The sequence below is a fragment of the Pelobates fuscus genome, chromosome 4, assembly GCF_036172605.1.
Source record: "Pelobates fuscus isolate aPelFus1 chromosome 4, aPelFus1.pri, whole genome shotgun sequence".
In the NCBI taxonomy this organism is placed as follows: domain Eukaryota; kingdom Metazoa; phylum Chordata; class Amphibia; order Anura; family Pelobatidae; genus Pelobates; species Pelobates fuscus.
Genome location: NC_086320.1, coordinates 37,532,530 through 37,551,030, shown reverse-complemented (window position 1 = coordinate 37,551,030; position 18,501 = coordinate 37,532,530). Strand labels below are relative to the sequence as shown.

Below are 18,501 nucleotides of genomic sequence, written 5' to 3'. Positions count from 1 at the left end.
TGACTGCTTGTATAATCATGTGACTGGCGCTTTGAGAGTGACAGTGTTTGAGCAGAGCAGATTGGATAGTGCTGAAACCAGTCTATGCATGAGGCCAGCTTGTAGCCTTCTCCAATACTGTGATCACCACTCCCATTACTGTAAGCATTGGAGGCAGGACTAGCCTGCGTTGGAGGCGCAGCACTAACCTGCAGTGTCATTGCATAATGTGTTGCACGTAAACCTTTTATTTGTTTAAAAGGGTTGGAGTTTGTCCCCATCCCTCTGTTTCCTGGCATTCCTCCTCCACGGTGACTTGCATCATTTACTAGAAAGTGTAGCAATGCTTTAAACTTCAAGGGAAAGTTACAAAAAAATGTTTTAATGCATAATATAGATGGTTGCACAGCACCTGTGCCATGAAGGGGTTGACCAATCAGAGCCCTTCTATTCTATGGTTGTATTCCGTGAGCCACTGTACAGTGTGGTTTGTCATAAGTACCGTAGTTTATCCCCCGGGTGCACTATCGTTCTCCAGATAGAACTAAATTGATAGCAGCCATGTTATGGTGGCTTTCTACTTAACCCCTCAAGGGGTTAAACAGAGCCCAGTTCACAATTTCCTGAATGAAATGGGTACAATCTGGGATAAGAGGGCTCTGTCACCGTTCTAAACAATATGGACCAAAATGACAAAGGCTGCCCAATATATTAGGAGTTACTGCTTTTTGATATCTGGAAAAACTGACATCTAAATCTCTCTCCTAATTCCACAGCACTTGTAAAACGCGTTGTGTAGACTGAAGAAAGTATAAATTAAAAGTGCCAAAACAAGAAATCGAAACAAAGTATGTATTAAATTTACATATGTTGCTAATGTTAAAGCGGCACTGTCATGCTGAATCCCGTTTTTTTTTTAACCCGCCTCCACTACATCCAATCGACCCCCTAGTCACCCCCAAATGCCCCTAAGCCCCCCACATTACCTATTTTTTATTCTTTATTTTCTGCCCCGATCTTTATTCAGGGCGCCGCCATCTTTGTGTGGGTAGGTGAAGTCCCTGTGGGACACGTCATCTGCCCACACTAGATAGACTGTGAGATTCCCGCACATGCCCAGTGAAACACCTGGACATGCGAACGGGAATTTCATCCATTCATTCATCAGACAGACGAATGAATAGAAAAAATCAGACGAACAAACTAACACTGAGTATCAGTGTTCATTTGTTCGTTCAGTTTATTACAAGGAGGGAGCTACCTGCTCACTGTTTAATAGACATGCCCCTACTCGCGGTACAGCGAGTAGGGGCATATTATTTACTAATACTAAGTAATTTTTACTTAGTATTAGTAAATTTTGCTGAAAGACCAATTTAGGTCTTTCAGCCTTTTAGTAGATAGCTCCCTGATACCGTGGGAATTAGGGAGTTATCTACTAAGCGGCTGCAAGATGCAGCCGCGGCAATGAATAGGATCGGAGTTTCATTCATTAGAATGAAATTCCGATACGAACAAAGTACCGAATTGCATCCTAACACGAATGGAGAAACTCTTCTCATTCTGTTAGGATGCAATTCGGCAGTTTTGCCGGAGTTCTGTCTAAGTGACAGGACGTTCGGCAATACTGACAGGAAGCATTGTGGGAACAGGGAGGAAAGCTAGGGATCATGGGAAAATTGCTCTGACCAGCGGAAATGAAGCACACTTTGCTCCTCCGCTGGTCTGAGCTGGTCAAGCGGAGGAATCCTCCATAAGGCAAAGAGTCCCTACTTTTGTCTTATGATTTTAAAGAAAACTAAAGAAGATAGGAAGAAAAGGAAAAAAAAAAAAAACAGATCCCGAGAGAGGGGGGAAGAGGAAGAGATTGAGGAAAGGTAAGTTCGGCATGACAGTGACGCTTTAACAAGCAAACGGTTATTGAGTTACAGCAGCGTTGTAACTGGTGGGTTAGTCATTGGCCGGTTTGTGTGACAAAGTCAAAGGTCCACAGTTTGTGTCTTACGGACTTGCAGACTTGCGGGTTTATTGCTCTAAAAATTACAATTCTGGCACAGATACAGTGCTGTTCACACGCCACAAGTGTAATTGTTATTATCAGGATTATTTTTAAAAATTGTGAATTGTCTAGAATTCAAAATGGATTTCAGTAGCCCACTTGTAAAAACTTGCCAAGTCAGCTATGCTTTTAGTTTGGGCTATTTTGGTCTAAAATGTGTGATGCATGTTGAATTCCTGACATTTTACACTGTAGCGAATAACGCCATAATGACACAGCTGTACAATATTCTACAGCAAGCATGTCAAACCCAAACGCCAACATGGGTTACATAAACAAGGTTTATGTGGGCCGCAAAAACCAAAAACGTAATTAATGTGACAGGGTGAATGTGGCATGGTTGGAGGAGGGAGTGTTACAGGGTGAGGGTGGTTTATGTGACAGGGTTGGAGGAGGGAGTGTTACAGGGTGAGGGGGCTTAATGTGGCATGGTTGGAGGGAGTAAGTAAGACAGGATTAGGGGGTTAATGTGACAAGGTGAATGTAGCATGGTTTGAGGAGGTGAGGGGGGGGTAAGTGAGACAGGATTAGGGGGTGAATGTAGCATGGTTGGAGGAGGTGAGGGGGGTAAGTGAGACAGGATTAGGGGGTTAATGTGACAAGGTGAATGTGGCATGGTTGGAGGAGGGAGTGTTACATGGTGAGGGGGGTTTATGTGACAGGGTTAATGTGGCATGGTTGGAGGAGGGAGTGTTACAGGGTGAGGGGGGTTTATGTGACAGGGTTAATGTGGCATGATTGGAGGAGGGAGTGTTACAGGGTGAGGGGGGTTTATGTGACAGGGTTAATGTGGCATGATTGGAGGAGGGAGTGTTACAGGGTGAGGGGGGGTTAATGTGGCATGGTTGGAGGAGGTGAGGGGGTAAGTGAGACAGGATTAGGGGGTTAATGTGACAAGGTGAATGTGGCATGGTTGGAGGAGGGAGTGTTACATGGTGAGGGGGGTTTATGTGACAGGGTTAATGTGGCATGGTTGGAGGAGGGAGTGTTACAGGGTGAGGGGGGTTTATGTGACAGGGTTAATGTGGCATGATTGGAGGAGGGAGTGTTACAGGGTGAGGGGGGTTTATGTGACAGGGTTAATGTGGCATGATTGGAGGAGGGAGTGTTACAGGGTGAGGGGGGGTTAATGTGGCATGGTTGGAGGAGGTGAGGGGGTAAGTGAGACAGGATTAGGGGGTTAATGTGACAAGGTGAATGTGGCATGGTTGGAGGAGGGAGTGTTACAGGGTGAGGGGGGTTTATGTGACAGGGTTAATGTGGCATGGTTGGAGGAGGGAGTGTTACAGGGTGAGGGGGGTGAATGTAGCATGGTTGGAGGAGGTGAGGGGGGTAAGTGAGACAGGATTAGGGGGTTAATGTGACAAGGTGAATGTGGCATGGTTGGAGGAGGAAGTGTTACAGGGTGAGGGGAGGTAAGTGAGACAGGATTAGTGAATGTGGCATGGTTAGGGGGAATGTAGTATGGTTGGAGTGAGTGTAACAGAGCAATACCAGAAATACACTATTTTTTATTTTTTATTTTATTTAAACTATCTCCTAATCCATTCCCTTATGGTCTGGTGGTCTGTTTTATCCGATCTGCAACTCAGCCGCGTGCAGAGCTTCAGACCACATGGTATGTGTCTCGCGATCTCCAGTCAGAGCGTTGCCTTTGTAACCCGCTGCAACGCTCTGACTGGCTAAAGATCGTAACATACTTCAGTCTCCAGCTCCGCGCCCAGCAGAGCTGCAGACTGACTGTAGTGCTGGCTCTCTCAGGGAAGGCTGAGGGAAGGGTCTCGCACCGGCGTCATAATGGGCAAGCTGCCAGGCCCTCGGTCTTATACCGAGGAACCGACATGTTAGTCTGCCCTAAGGTGATCTTGGCTGCTGCAAGGCCTTAGGCAGCCACCTAAATCGCCTAATTAGAGAGCTGCCTCTGCTGAGACGCAAATATAGTCATTGTGGACCGCATGTGGCCCGTGGCCCGTGGCCCGCAAGTTTGACATGCTTGTTTTACAGCATTGGTTCAGTTGGTGTAAGAAACCCAGTAAGCAACTTCTAATTCTAGAAGAAATAATTAACACAAAAAGTAACGTACAATGTAAAGAAAATGTCTTGACATGAGTACAACCTTTATCGCAATAACCAAACACGGAAACTTGGCAGCACTCCAACATATAACAGCCGGCACCAGTAAGTTTGACACATGGCATTTCACACTGGTGGTTCTGACATATGCCTACTTAGATAAAGTGGAGATCGAAAAAAAGGATATATATATTTTTTGTTTTAGCTATTGCAGCACTCAATGAATTATACAGCAAATTGGGAACTATCGACAAAAGGTTGCAAATGCCAAAATTTAGTATTGCTGGAAAAGAAAAATCTTTATATTTTTTATATTTTTACATTTGTGTTGAAATTGTGCTTGGATTAGTAGCTGCTGATTTTAAAACGGCAAACCTGAAGAAAACTCTTAGTTTACAGTTGTTGCGTGTAATGTATAATACAGCTTTATGTCTACATTACTGCAACTGTAGCTCATAGGTTTGTATTTTTCTTAAAAGTACATTTTGTGGTGTTGCTTCACGTCTTGTTCCATCCTAATAGGGCACTGCAAGTGAAAATAGATTACTGGTTTATCACACAGGAAAGGTATCTGTATTCTAGATCTGGGTAATACCTACCTTCCCAGTTAGAACACATCGTCGAGAAGAATTGTAAGCAGCAATTTGTCTTACCTGGACCTTAACCTCTTTCTGTATGACCTAGTAGTGTTATTTTGTCATAGGATTTGAAATGTCCTAGCAAGATGTACATTGTTCTACCATAATTAGATAACATAGGCTAATTTTTACAATCTGTTTCTCTATATGCATTGTTGATACATTTTCTTCCCCTGTTATGTTACCTTGGATGCCTACGTGCTTGCATTTTGTATTGATTTTTAAAATTCAATTCAAATTAAAAACGCCGATCTATCGGACTGCACAAATGGCTAGATTGCAAATAGTAATCTTGGTTGGTGAGGGGCTCCATGTTTTTGAGGATTACCCTAGTGGCTGTATAAATCTAAAAATAAATGTGACTCTGCTTCTTTGCTGTGCACACGCAATGTTTTATATTTGACTGTAATATCCGTCACAGTATATAAAGAATGGCGCATGTGATGGGGGAAAAAATGTCTCTACAGTGGGGAGGTAGAATAAGTGAGATAATGTCCACTAGAATGTCAAATGATTTATTGTGATGACTTTTGCTATGTTCTTAAAAGATAGGGATATGGGGGATAGGAAAGAAAGCCAGAGGCGGTTAAGTAGGGAACAGGAGATAAGACGTGGACTCCTTTTTAATTTATGGTGCAGGATTTTAAGGTTAAAGTTTGTTTTAGGTCTTCCTCTTGCTTTTAACCATGTTTTATCTAAGTTGGGGGGGGGGGGGGCATTTGAAGTGGCTTCAGCCATTCCCTTATATCTGCTTTCTAATGCAGACGCCACTGCTAATTAGCACTTCACAGCCTAAACAAAGGGGATAACAGAATAGAAGTGTTTTGTGGCTAGCAAAGGACTGTTTCTTTTAAGTACAGTAACTTCTTTATTTTTTTTCCCTTTTGTTATATTATGAACGTTTAAAGGAACGCGATGGTATTGAGAATACAAATGTGTATTCTTAAATAGTGTCCTAGTCCCAGTTTTGGTGACTGCTCCCCTTGCAAAGGTTACAAATGTAGTTAACGTTTACATTGATCTCTCCGCAGTCACCCTGCCTCCTTGGCTGAGATCATCAAAGCATCAATCCAATGCATTTGTTTTGTGGGTTTTTTTTTTTGTTTGTTTCGTTTTGTTTTGTTTTTAAATATGTGATGATTTATACTGTGAGAAATGTTTTAAAAGTAGAATTTGAAAAACAAAGTCCTCAGAGTGCCATCATTTTGTGGATTTGCATATTTTTCGGAGGACCATCAATATGCATTTAAATATTTGCCAGGTGTGTAATAATGAATTTAAAAAAAAATATTTTTATTTTTTATTCTCTACCCCCTAATTCTGCTGTGAGATTGATGAACTTTTGAGAAAATAAGTGTTGATTTGTAAAATATAATTAGTGTAAGGTGAGCTACTAAGGATGCACAGGGGCATGTAATAGGTTATTTTTTTTAAACTTATTTTGTGTTTGGCTCTGTTCAATCACAAGTGTTTCTATTTATACAGTCAATCATTATGTGGCAATGATCATAATCATGTCCTGTTTTAGAGTACAAACTTCAGTAGTTACTACTGGTTGGACTTGGCAACTGTGACCCAGTGTGTGTCTTCAAAGGTCGGCCTAGTATTTCCTTTGGTCAGTACGTGTGTAAATCCATAAAGTATTTTCTTCGATCTTCAGAATGCCGGCTTAAGTCTATATTTCCCTTGCTAGTAGGGCCATCAAGTTAAATTTACTAATTGAGGGGAACAAAATGGTATTCTAAACTGTAACTGTTATCCAGCAAAGTGATTTAAAGGGATGAAGTGGTCTGGGTACAGTGGCCATGTCTTTTTAACTGGGCAGTGTAAGACAAATCCGTTGTGATACCGACAGCCACTAGAGGCTTTCCCTGCACTGATCGTGTAAAACATTCTCTTTTGGCAATTAAGATGGTCATCAAATTCCTTTTTATTCACAGAAGTTGAGATATGTTGGGAGTCGATCACAGCTTCAGATCAGTATGGGTTTTGGAAATGAATCCTAACTTGGCTGATAAACAATTTACAAATCCGATTTAATGACTGTGGATCCCTAATCTTCACAAGGGGTTTGCTTAGTAGTTCTTTCCCCCCCAAGAGTAAAGTCTGTAGTTTTGTTACAAAAACATTTTAAGTAAAATATCTTATAGGGATGACCTTTAAAGTCTATTAGAGCAAATTATTAAAGGAACACTATAGTCACCTAAATTACTTTAGCTAAATAAAGCAGTTTTAGTGTATAGATCATTCCCCTGCAATTTCACTGCTCAATTCACTGTCATTTAGGAGTTAGATCACTTTGTTTCTGTTTATGCAGCCCTAGCCACACCTCCCCTGGCTATGATTGACAGAGCCTGCATGAAAAAAAAAACTGGTTTCACTTTCAAACAGATGTAATTTACCTTAAATAATTGTATCTCAATCTCTAAATTGAACTTTAATCACATACAGGAGGCTCTTGCAGGGTCTAGCAAGCTATTAACGTAGGGGATAAGAAAATCTTAATTAAACAGAACTTGCAATAAAGAAAGCCTAAATAGGGCTCTCTTTACAGGAAGTGTTTATGGAAGGCTGTGCAAGTCACATGCAGGGAGGTGTGACTAGGGTTCATAAACAAAGGGATTTAACTCCTAAATGGCATGGGATTGAGCAGTGAGGCTGCAGGGGCATGTTCTATACACCAAAACTGCTTCATTAAGCTATAGTTGTTCAGGTGACTATAGTGTCCCTTTAATGGACTGGTTACTTGTTCGTTATTCCTACCAGTCATGACAAAGATTCCCAGCAGCCAAAGGATAACAATATCTGAGCCGCTGTGGCCAGTGTGTTACTTACTGGCAGGAGTCCTCGTGATGGCTGGTGAGAATGTAATTAAAAAGTATATTTTTACTATTCGGTTCCTACTACTGGTAGCTCACTCATGCAGTGATCAGCTTTATGTCCAATTGTACAGCGCTGTACAATATGTTGGCGCTTTATAAATACCAGTAATAAATAAATGACCAAATTGTCTGCACAAAGAATTTAACATAAAATTTCAATAAAGAAACGCTATAGTGTTAGGAATACATGTTTGAATTCCCAACAATATAGTGCTGGAGTGCATGTTTAGGTAACCAGCCCTCCTCAGAATGAAGTCAAAGGGTGTTTTACTTATTCACCATTGCCTTAGCCTGCCCTGCCTCCATGGCTGAGATAATCAATATTGATGATTTTACCAATCCAATGGGTTGAAATGCTTTCCTATGGGGGAGGTCTAATGCGCACGCAGCATTTGCTGCGCATGCGCTTTAGACCCTGCTCGTCGTGAAACAAAGGAAGGGGCGGAGCTTCGACCCAGCGCCAAAGGAATTGGTGCTGGGATCAAGTAAGTAAATAAAGGGCTTTTAACCCTTTATTTACTGGGTAGGAGTGGGTGTGAGGGAGGGGCAGTCAGAGGGATCGGTAGTGCCAGGAATACAGCTTTGTGTTCCTGGCAGTACAGTATCCCTTTAAGGGAATGATTATACTCACCAGAACTACATTAAGCTGTAGTTGTTCTGGTGACTATAGTGTCCCTTTAAATCTCGTATCTGAATCTAAGTGCTTAAAGTAGAAGGCTTCTCATTCTACTGCATAATCTATTTTGTCTGTTGCTTGTACAGTTTTTTTGGAATACGTTGGTGTTTTATAATGAATAAAGGTGGTCTGGCTTGTGGCTTTAAAGGGACACTGTAGGCACCCAGACTACTTCCATTCATTTTAAATGGTCTGGGTGTACTGTACCCTGCAAAGGTAATTATTGCAGTTTTTAATAAACGGCAATTATTACCTTTTGAGGGTTAACTCCTCTTCTAGTGGCTGTCTACCAGGGGTGGGAGGACTATAGGGAGCTATAGTGCCAGGAAAACAACTTTTGCTTTTCCTTGCCCTATACTTTCTCTTTAAGGAAAGTTGCAATGCCAGACAAATATTGAAGAAAAGCAAACCAAATATATAACTCCTCCATCCATAGGGGTGTTCAGATCCCAAATACTTTATCCCTCTGTTTGAGCGATACAGAAACCCTTCCCCTCGGCCATTTTGATCTTCTTTCTTCCTAATCTGTGAGGTGTAGGGGATATTCACCTTGGCACAGCACTGTGAGCCAATGTGAAATTATACTGATTTTGAAATCTGACACAAATACCTGAATTGGATAAATTCTTCAATGTCTTCACTTCTGCTATTTGGGCCTAACCGTTTTGAATTCCGCACAGCGAGCACACACTGCAGAACACAGTCTTGTCGGTACATGTCACTGCCCTTGGCTATGTAGGGATGAGAGTGTGTAATGTTGCAGTCATGAAAAATATATGGGTGTGTAGACTGGAAAAGCAGGCATCCTCAATAGAGTAACAAGCTGACTTAAATGGAATTAATGCTCTTCTTATGAGAAAAGTCAGATAGTAACACATCACCATAAACACTTTAAGGTCAGGTGCATTGACCCACAGTTACCCCTGTTGTGCCGTCAGCCTGCCATCCCTGGCTCCTCCAGCGAGGGTAGAGTGACGTCAGAGGAGGAGGATCAGGCTGGCTAGCTAGCTATTGTCCTTGTCTTAAAGCAGGTTGGCTAACAGATCACCCATGATGGTTTGCCAGACCTAAAAACCCACTTTAAGATCCCTGAACATTACAGCCCGGGTCCCAAGGGCACCAGCACTACATCCAGTCTTCTGCAGGAGAAGTAGGATGTCATCACTAATCTGATTTAAAGGGAAAAAAAATTAAAATGTTGAAACCATGTATCCTGTGACTTGATTTTAAAAATACTCTTTGATGGGCTTTGCTTTATTTTGTATTGTGTTTTACATTTTTTGTTAGGTGTGTGTTTTTGTTTTCCTTCCTTGCCACTGTTCATTTTGGTTTTTATTCTGTCCAGAAATATACAAGGTTCTAAATCTGGGTTCAGGAGTTTCACTAGAACAGACTGGATGTCTGTATGTTTTGTTTTTTTTGTCAACTTGGCGTCGGTAACCTTATTTTGTGATCTTGCACAATGTGCACCATTTTCTAATTCTAGTTATGGTGTTTGCCAGAGGTGACTGTACAGTAACCCAGTGCAGAGACTTTTGCTGACAATCCTGTCTCAAGGCTTGCTTTCCAACATTGTTATTCAGTTCGGATTTGACATATACACCTGAAAGCATGCTGCTTCTTCATACAGGCCTGAGGTGGTCAAAAAGTATATGCCAAGCCGTTTTAGAAATAAAATCCCCAAGATGCCTTGCCAGTCTTAACAAATGCTATACGTAGCGGACAAATTCACAGAAAATACGAATAAAGTGTTTCAATAGTTTGTAACGTCTTTCTCTATTTCCTCCACATGCGCCAGTATCCTGTGTGTAAAACAGGGTTAGGCAACCTTTGGCACTCCAGATGTTGTGGGCTACATCCCCCATAATGCTCTTACACCAATAATGCTGGCAAAGCATCATATGAGGTGTAGTCCAAAACATCTGGAGTGCCAAAGATTGCCTATGCCTGACTTAGAATATGTATACATTGTCGCCTTTTTTTTTTCCTCCTGTTACATGCAACAATTATCTGCAGATCTGACTTTTTTTCTCGTCAAGTAGTGTAGTTATTGGTTTTATCTTTTCCTTTTCTTCTTTCACCTAATTGATTTATTATATGTATTTCTTTGTTTTTAAAATGGACAGCACAAAATCAAAATGCGTGAGTATTAACATCCTTGTGTTGTGTAAAAAAGACAGAATAATATTTGTTTTTTTTTGTTTGTTTTTTAAAAGGGAGCAATTTGTCACAATGACAAATGTGCAAAAAAACAAATGTGAAACACCTGACATGCGGTGTGACATCTATCCTGCGGTTGATTACATTACGTAGATCTTGTGTAGGAACGGTTATTCGATTAGTCTTACTGCAGAGCATGGAATCCAATCTGTATACTTTTGGGATATGTTGCGGGCTGTATGCTCTTGTGATTGTTGACTGTCCTGTTTTGAGCAGTGTTTTCTGAAAACATTTTGTTTGTAAACCTGTTTGTAATGTAAGGTCTTTATGTAAATGTATTGATCATAACCGCTTTTTTTTTCCCCCCTTTTAGTATTCGGAAGCCTCCATGAATTAAGAGATGTCGTTTGACGTGTCCACGAGGAGGATTCCATCTTAGCAAAGGTATACTTTCTCTGAAATAACCCATTTGGATGTGCTGAGTGAATGAGTGGTCCTGCTACTGTTAAATGCCTTTCTTGTGTGACCTTCCATACAGTAGGGTTTCTGTCAGCACTTCTAATTTATTTATGTTTAAAGAAACACTCCAAGCACCATCCGTAACAATTACTGCCTGCTGTAGTGGTTATGGTGCTAGGAGTGTCCTGGTGCCCTCCCATAGTAAGTAGTCAAACCATTTGAGAATGATCTGAAACGTATCTGGTGTTTGCTGATTGCCCTACTAGAGGAGCTTCCTTTCGCTCCAACAAAGCTATGTACTACTTTTCAGAATTGGCTTAATGATTGGGTGTCGGCAAAGCGCCTCTCTGCCCCACCAAGCTTGGCTCAGTACAGAGTCTTCCCTGAAACACTGTACGTTCAGAGATATTGTTAATGGTGTTCCGCCCCCTGCACACTTGACTTGGGCACCCAGGAACTATGTTCCAGGCTTCCTAATGTGAATTCTGTGCATAAAATACGGTTGTTGGCACACACTGACAACAGACGTGAATATCTTCCATTATGCAATGCCAGCAAGGGTGCGCATATGTGCTCTGAGCCGGTGAAATGGTCCAATCACAGGATTCTCTATAAGAAGCCTTTGATTGGACCGCATGTGGCCCTAGTGACTTCAAGAGGATGTGCGGAGCAGCAGCGACAGGAGTTGTTGTTTTTGTTTGGTTTTGTTCCCCCTCATTGTTTAATAACAAATTGAACTTTTCAAACAGAGGTTTGACAGATCTATCCAACATATATATATATATCTCCATCTCCCAGCCCCCACCCCCTTATTTTATGGACTATCCCTTTGGTCCCTGGAGCGTAGTTACCAGCCAACGTGACAACACATTTTCTGAATTGAGAAACTTGATTGCACAAAGAGCAGTTGAACAGGGAAAAAAACTGGCACTTTCTAAACAGACTCTCCCAGCAGCCATTAAGAGAAATCCCTGTTAGTGCAAAGCAGGAGTCATTGTTAAAGGGACACTATAGGCATCCAGACCACTTCAGCTCATTTAAGTGATCTTGGTGTATAGTGCCAGGTCCCCTAATCCTGCAAAGAAAATGATTGCAGTTTTTAATAAAGTGCAATAATTACCTTTTTGAGTGTTAACTCATCCTCTGGTGGCTGTCTACCATCCAGCATCATGTAAAACCCATTATACATGCTTTCCTATGGGGGTAATACTAATGTGAGCGCGGTTGTGGTCGCACATGTGTATTCGATCTTCCTCGTTGGCTGAGGTCGGTGGGGGTGGAGCGCAGGTTGAACCCGGACCGGTGCCGGGGGACATCAGTGCTGGAATTAGGTAAGTGACGGAAGTTTTTAACCCCTTCTGCACCACGTGAGAGATGGAGGGGGACACTACAGCCAGCTATAGTGCCAGGAACACAACTTTAGTTTTATAGCTTCATAATTTCCATTCAAAGGACAACTGCCACCTCAAAACTATTATTTTTTTCTTCATATAATAATCCTTTTATCGCGTTTTTAAAAGGAAATTTATTTATTTTTGAAATAAGAAATTAACCCCTTAAGAACACTTGACATGTGTGACACGTCATGATTCCCTTTTATTCCAGAAGTTTGGTCCTTAAGGGGTTAAATAAGTTTGAAATACATTTTTTAATTAATATATATATATATTACACACCACCACCACCACACCACCCCCTTGGATTGTACAGTGTTTGAAAACGGACAGTCTCTATGGTTAGCTCTGCTTCACTCCATACACAGAAACAGGGAAGACCATAGAGACTAACTGTCAGTTTTCAAACACAGTCCGACCCAAGGTGCGTGGATATGGCTGAATATATACTAACGGTAGGAATGAGTTTTGATCATTCTGTTACATATACTTAATTCATAAAGAAAATAATATTTAATTAAAAAAATTAATGGAAGGGTTACTATATTAGAAATAGTTTTGAGGCGACAGCTGTCCCTTTAAATCCGTGTGCTGGCTGGTGAGATAATTTTGCAAATATTGGGGGGGAAACATAAATATTGGGGGATGCATTTCAATGACTCCCACTCTGCATTTAATTATCCGCAAGTGTTGTATCAGCGTAGTTTAATTAAAGAGTTTGTTTTAAATCTGAAAATATTGATACAGAATAATTGAAAGGTATTTTCTATAGAGTGGTCTGCTTTAAAGTGTATGTGTTGGGATATAGTTTTCTTACTGAGGTTTTTGACAAATGTAGTGAGAAATATTGCGACCCTTCAGTGAAAAGTGGGAAGCTGTCAGATAAAAAGTTTTTGTTGATTACATTTTCTTGCTCGAAGTACAGGGAACGTCGGCGATCCTTTACAAAGTCCCCGATACATTGTAGTATAGAGCTTTTAGCATGTGCATTGTCTGCTGCTAATTATTTGAAATTCTGCTAGACCATTGGAGAAAATATTTTTTTGTGTCTTTTTTTTTAAATTGTCTTTATATTATTTACACTTAAACACAGCCTTGTGTTGTGTAAATTTGCTTTCATTTTTTTATTGTGGTCACAGGGTAAGTTTATATTTCATAAAGAAACATTGTAAACCTTTTTTGTGTGTGTGTGTCTGTGTGTGTGTCTGTGTGTGTGTCTGTGTGTGTGTGTCTGTGTGTGTGTCTGTGTGTGTGTCTGTGTGTGTGTCTGTGTGTGTACTGCAGAATGAACCTTGCTGCACTCACCATTAGCTGGTGTGAATGTAACACTATATAGTGTTCGGAATACATGTTTGCAGTAAGGATTTAAAACTAGGAGTATAACTTGCCTTTACTCCCTTGCCGAGGTTCTCTTCCCACGGGGGGGCTAGTGCGCATTCCTGTCAGATCACATGCTGCTCTAGGAACATTTCATTGAGAACCGTTTTACTCTGAGGGAAGTGCCTCTAGTTGCTGTCAGGAAGATGGCCATTAGAGGCGTGCTTTTAACCCTGAAACTTCTGTCAGATATTTCAGACAGAAGTTAGTCTAACTGATTTGCACACTGGCAGCCTGCACAGCAGTTTGGGAGATTTAACCATCGCCTTTGGTTACCACTCGCTTTTAGTAACCACTTGCTTTGCTAATCAGAAGTAAATGCACTTTGCTCATGTACAATTCTGCATTGTGACATCACCCAGGCCTATATGATGTCATGATGTTTTCCTGGCAGCATGACTCAGAGCCAGGAACTTTGCAAAGCATCGAACTGGAAACTTGTGTGCATTCACTAGAGTGGTCCAAAGAGGAGGGTAGACAAGAGGGAGAGTTTCGATTACATTTAATTCATTGGACAAACATCGTGGTGTCTTGGCTTCATAGACCATCACTGGCTAATGCGCATGTATGCCAATTTCTGCAAGTGCGTTAGGCCCTTTCCATAGGAAAGCATTGCTTCAATGCTTTCCTATGGGGATTTAACTGATGCTGGATGTCCTTATGCAGAGCGCGAGGACATCCAACGTCAGGCGACACAAAATCCACTAGAGGCAGTCTTAGTCCGGCAATGTAATTATTGTAGTTTCTCAGAAACTGCAGTAATTAACATTGCAGAGTTAAGGGGACACGGTCACTGCACCCAGACCACTTCAATAAGCTGAAGTAGTTTGGGTGCCGACAGTGTCCCTTTAAACAATGCTTATCTTATTACTCTTCATTTGCAAAATTTGCCCTGGTGTTGCCTTGTGATTTGCTAAATCTTTAAAAGACCGAAAACAAGCATCGCATGGGAAGTTCTAGGTGATTTGCAATGTCTTATTCAATGCTGTAAATTCCAGAGAAGTCATACTTTCCCCTTTAAAGGTTTAACTCCTCCAGTCACTCTGTCCTTTAAAATGTTAGAACTGTCTGTAAAATGAACTGTAAGTCCTCTGTGGTTCATTGCATATCTGCACTTTGTTGTTCATTGTTTACTGTAATAGTGTCCAGTGGTACAAAGCCATTGGGATGTATTTGCTAAAAACCAAACTAGAATAGAAACAGAATAATTAAATTGAATAATAGAGATTGAATTGCGTATAATAGAACTGAATACAGATTTAGGCAGGAATATTAGATATGAATCTCCTAAGGGACTCCTGATGTGAAGTAGGGCAGTAGGCCGGACTCGAAATCTATATTTCTTTTGAATTGCCCTCCGTGCCAGTTCTTAAAGGTTATTTCTGGATATTTCAAAGACATGTGGAACTTCTCCCTCTGCCATAGTAAACGAGCCGAGGCCTGCAGGCTGTTGCTACCGTTGACAGCAGATGAGGGGAGTGGGGTCCTCCCCAGAATGGACCGCAGGCAGACAGGAGTTGTCACTGGGTTCTGGACCTGTCATGACTTATCAACAACTCCTTGAAGTCACAAGCTTAGACCGTGGCCTACTTTCAACGGTTTGTTCTGCATCATTAAATATTGCCGTCAATGCAGAATATTTCTGTTCTCTGGGCTAATTTTTTTTTCGTGACCGACTTGTTCTGTAGTTCTGCATTATTTGACCATACCCCTCCAAATTTTCACAGAGAATGTCTGTCTGGATATGGTTGCGTGTAACTGTATCTTTTTAAAATATGCGGTGCTACTGTGTATCTACTCTCCTGGTACTTGGCTATCATTTGGACAATAAGGCTTTAGTATTTTTTTTTTTTTTTTTTACACCATCAAATTTGAAGATAGACGGGATTACCTACAGCTGCACTAAGTTACCTGGTAAAGTGTAAATGAATGGAAATCCAAAGTTAATTAAAATTTCAGGCCCCCGAAAAAGCCAGAGGCTTGGATAATTTTTGTGATTCTATATTGGCTTAGAATTCCTGGCAACTTCAATGATCAGCACTTACATTACAGTTGTGGTCACCTTGCTGTTTAGTTATTAGCACAGCACCAAAGGCATGCTTCAATACAGGTTGTGTATTTGGAACCTCACAGGTATCTGGTGCAGCGTTAAGAGCAGAGGAGCTTTAAGACTGAATCTTTGACGTGTTTTAAAGGGGTTGCATGTGTTAGAACATTGATTGGTTCTTCTATAGCTGGTGTGATAATTCACAATAAGCTCCTGCTGCCGTATCCCAGGTTTTCACCTTTCCAAGGATGGTAGAATGAGTGCCACCACTTGGGCGATTAAGTAGACCTCAGCATTTACATTTCCTGGTTTACCAATCTGATGTTCTTTATTCATTAGATTGTCTTTTGAGTTTATCTATTTTTCGCTCCTCTAATCTTCTTTATTTTAACTAGGGAACTTGTTGTACAACATAGAAACGCCTTGAGGTCCACAGAACCATGTCCTGCCTTCTAACCAGACTTGCTCAGTTAAGCAAACCAGGGCTGTGAAACAGGCATGCAGTACTATTGTGTATCAGCCCTGGGCCAGCTTTGATTGTGACATGGACTGAATCTCATGACATTTTTCTCTATGGCAAAGAATTTGACATTAAATTGCTGCTTTTGCCTCTCGACAACAAAATACACCGTTGGCTACCAGTATAACGGACAGTCCTCAGGTGAGATAGCAGGGGATACGCAAAAGAGGTGACTGCCAAAGCTACAGTCTTTATGTAGCCTATGTTGGAAAAGGCATTTCAGTGCGGCGAACTCTAGAATCCTTTGTGCTGAGCTGCAGATCTTCTTCTTGCAGTGTAAAACCCATGACAGATGGCGCAGCACGCTTCTGACAACGCTGGCCTGGCAGCTGGAACTGTACCACCCCTTGACAAATGTGGGATTGGACGCGGACTGCAGCGTGCCACTTGTCATGCAGATCCTGTGTGATACAAGGTTACCCAGAACAGAGTGTGCGAACAAAGAGTTACAAAAAGTTTATTTTTGGATTAAACCTCCTAATTTTTCTTTATTTTAATTTTTTTTTTACCTTTTTAGTTGCATACCCGCAGATGAGAGCATCTCTTTAAGGCTGGCTGAGCATAGTGGGATTTATAGTTTATATTGGATTGACATGCAAAGGTTAATTATAGCTCTAAGGCAGCCGATCTAGCATATTTATTGGTTGCAGTATGTCAGCTCTTAAAGGGACAGCCCAAGCCCAATCACCGGTTTTGTTTGCATAGGTTCCAGGACACGGATCATTGTGTGTATACCTTGGTATGTCTTACATTAGTAACTAGCACAGGCGTGTCTCTGTGTGTGCGTATCGTTCCCACTGCTGTGTCAGAAGTTATAATGCAAGCATGAACGACTTACAGCAAGCAGCCTTCTTTCCCAGCAGAGGATGATGTCATACTGCAGCCCAGACAGCAGGCATGAAGGCACAATCTGCTCCCATTGGCCGATGTGGGAGAGCAAAGTACAGCAATTAATAAATGGTTAAACTGAGATCTTAACTCTGTATATACAAACACACAATTACAACCCATCGCTAAAATCCCTAATTACATTATTTAAAAAAAAAAAGCATGATACGGGCAAAAAAAACACAAGCTCTTATTTAGGTCATCTGCAGCGGACAAAAGATCAGCTGAAAAAGAGGGCTGGTAAAACCGGAGACTTGTAACGAGCTCATATTCTCAGCCAAAGAGGGTGCAGTGGTTGAACTACGACTCCCATGATGCTGTGTCAGCAGTTAGACTGCTTTTCCAAAATATTCTAAAGGCGATTTTAAGATTCTTGAGTGAATTTAGGGATGAATTTAACCCCCGAGTAACGTCTGTCTACACTGCTAGAAGGGTTACAAATGAACCAACGTCTGTAATGTCTCACGGCTTCGCTTGGCAGTGTGCAGTCATGGTTGGAGTCTGCTTTGTTTGTCCACTGTCAGAGTTTGGATGCGTTGCTGTTGCTGCAAAGTATGACCTTTGCTCACTGTGAATGAGTCAGACTTTCCATGGAAAGACTTGGCAGTGCTGGAGCTATGCTAGAGGGCACTCAGAGGAATAAACTATGTCCCCCAGTCTTTACAATATGTAGTATTACAGGTACCAATATGCAGTGTAGGCACACTATTCTTTCCAATCCTAGTACCATGATTTTCCCTCTGCCCTCGCCTAGAAGACAAACATTTAGCCGTGTTTGTCTTTGTGTCGGCCCTCCTCCAAAAAGAGAGAATTTCGATACAGTTTGACGAAATACATATTTACTGTAAATAGTGCTGGGTTCAAACACACTCGTGGATCTTAAAATCTCTATCTGTGTTGTTTTTTTTTTTTAATTTTATTTATTTTTTATAGAATTTAGGAGAGAACAGGATTTTACTGCCTAGGTCGGTGAGTGTAGAAATATTTTTTGGTTAAATAAACCAGGCCAGGCACCAATGTGTCTGTTTACTCAGCAGGCAGTGATCTATAGATGAAGAAGCAATGTATATCTTAACCCCTTAAGGACCAAACGGGAATCATGACATGTCACACGTCACACGTCATGTGTCCTTAAGGGGTTAACAGATGACAACATTGGCTTGCTTGATTAAATGGTGCGAGTCCAGATTTTCTGGTTATTGAAGAACTGGACCATTGGTTGATGACGATGCAGCTTCTGTCTGGGAACTTGATGTCAGGATCCCAAGTGACTGCAACTTTCTCTGGACCCTGTCGGTTGCTAGGATTTATATTTTTGTGAGTTCTGAAAATTAAAAAATAAAAGGTAG

The 18,501-nt window shown here is 41.3% G+C and overlaps 1 protein-coding gene across 5 annotated transcripts in view; it reads left to right on the top strand.

The window, feature by feature from the left end:
- The window catches only part of ZHX2 (zinc fingers and homeoboxes 2), a 42,900-nt gene that overhangs the window by 13,840 nt on the left and 10,559 nt on the right, over positions 1–18,501 (top strand). For all 5 annotated transcript variants that reach the window (XM_063451096.1, XM_063451098.1, XM_063451100.1 and 2 more), the window contains exon 2: positions 10,841–10,911. The gene's annotated coding sequence lies outside the window, so the exon portion shown is untranslated. The remainder of the gene's footprint in view (positions 1–10,840; positions 10,912–18,501) is intronic.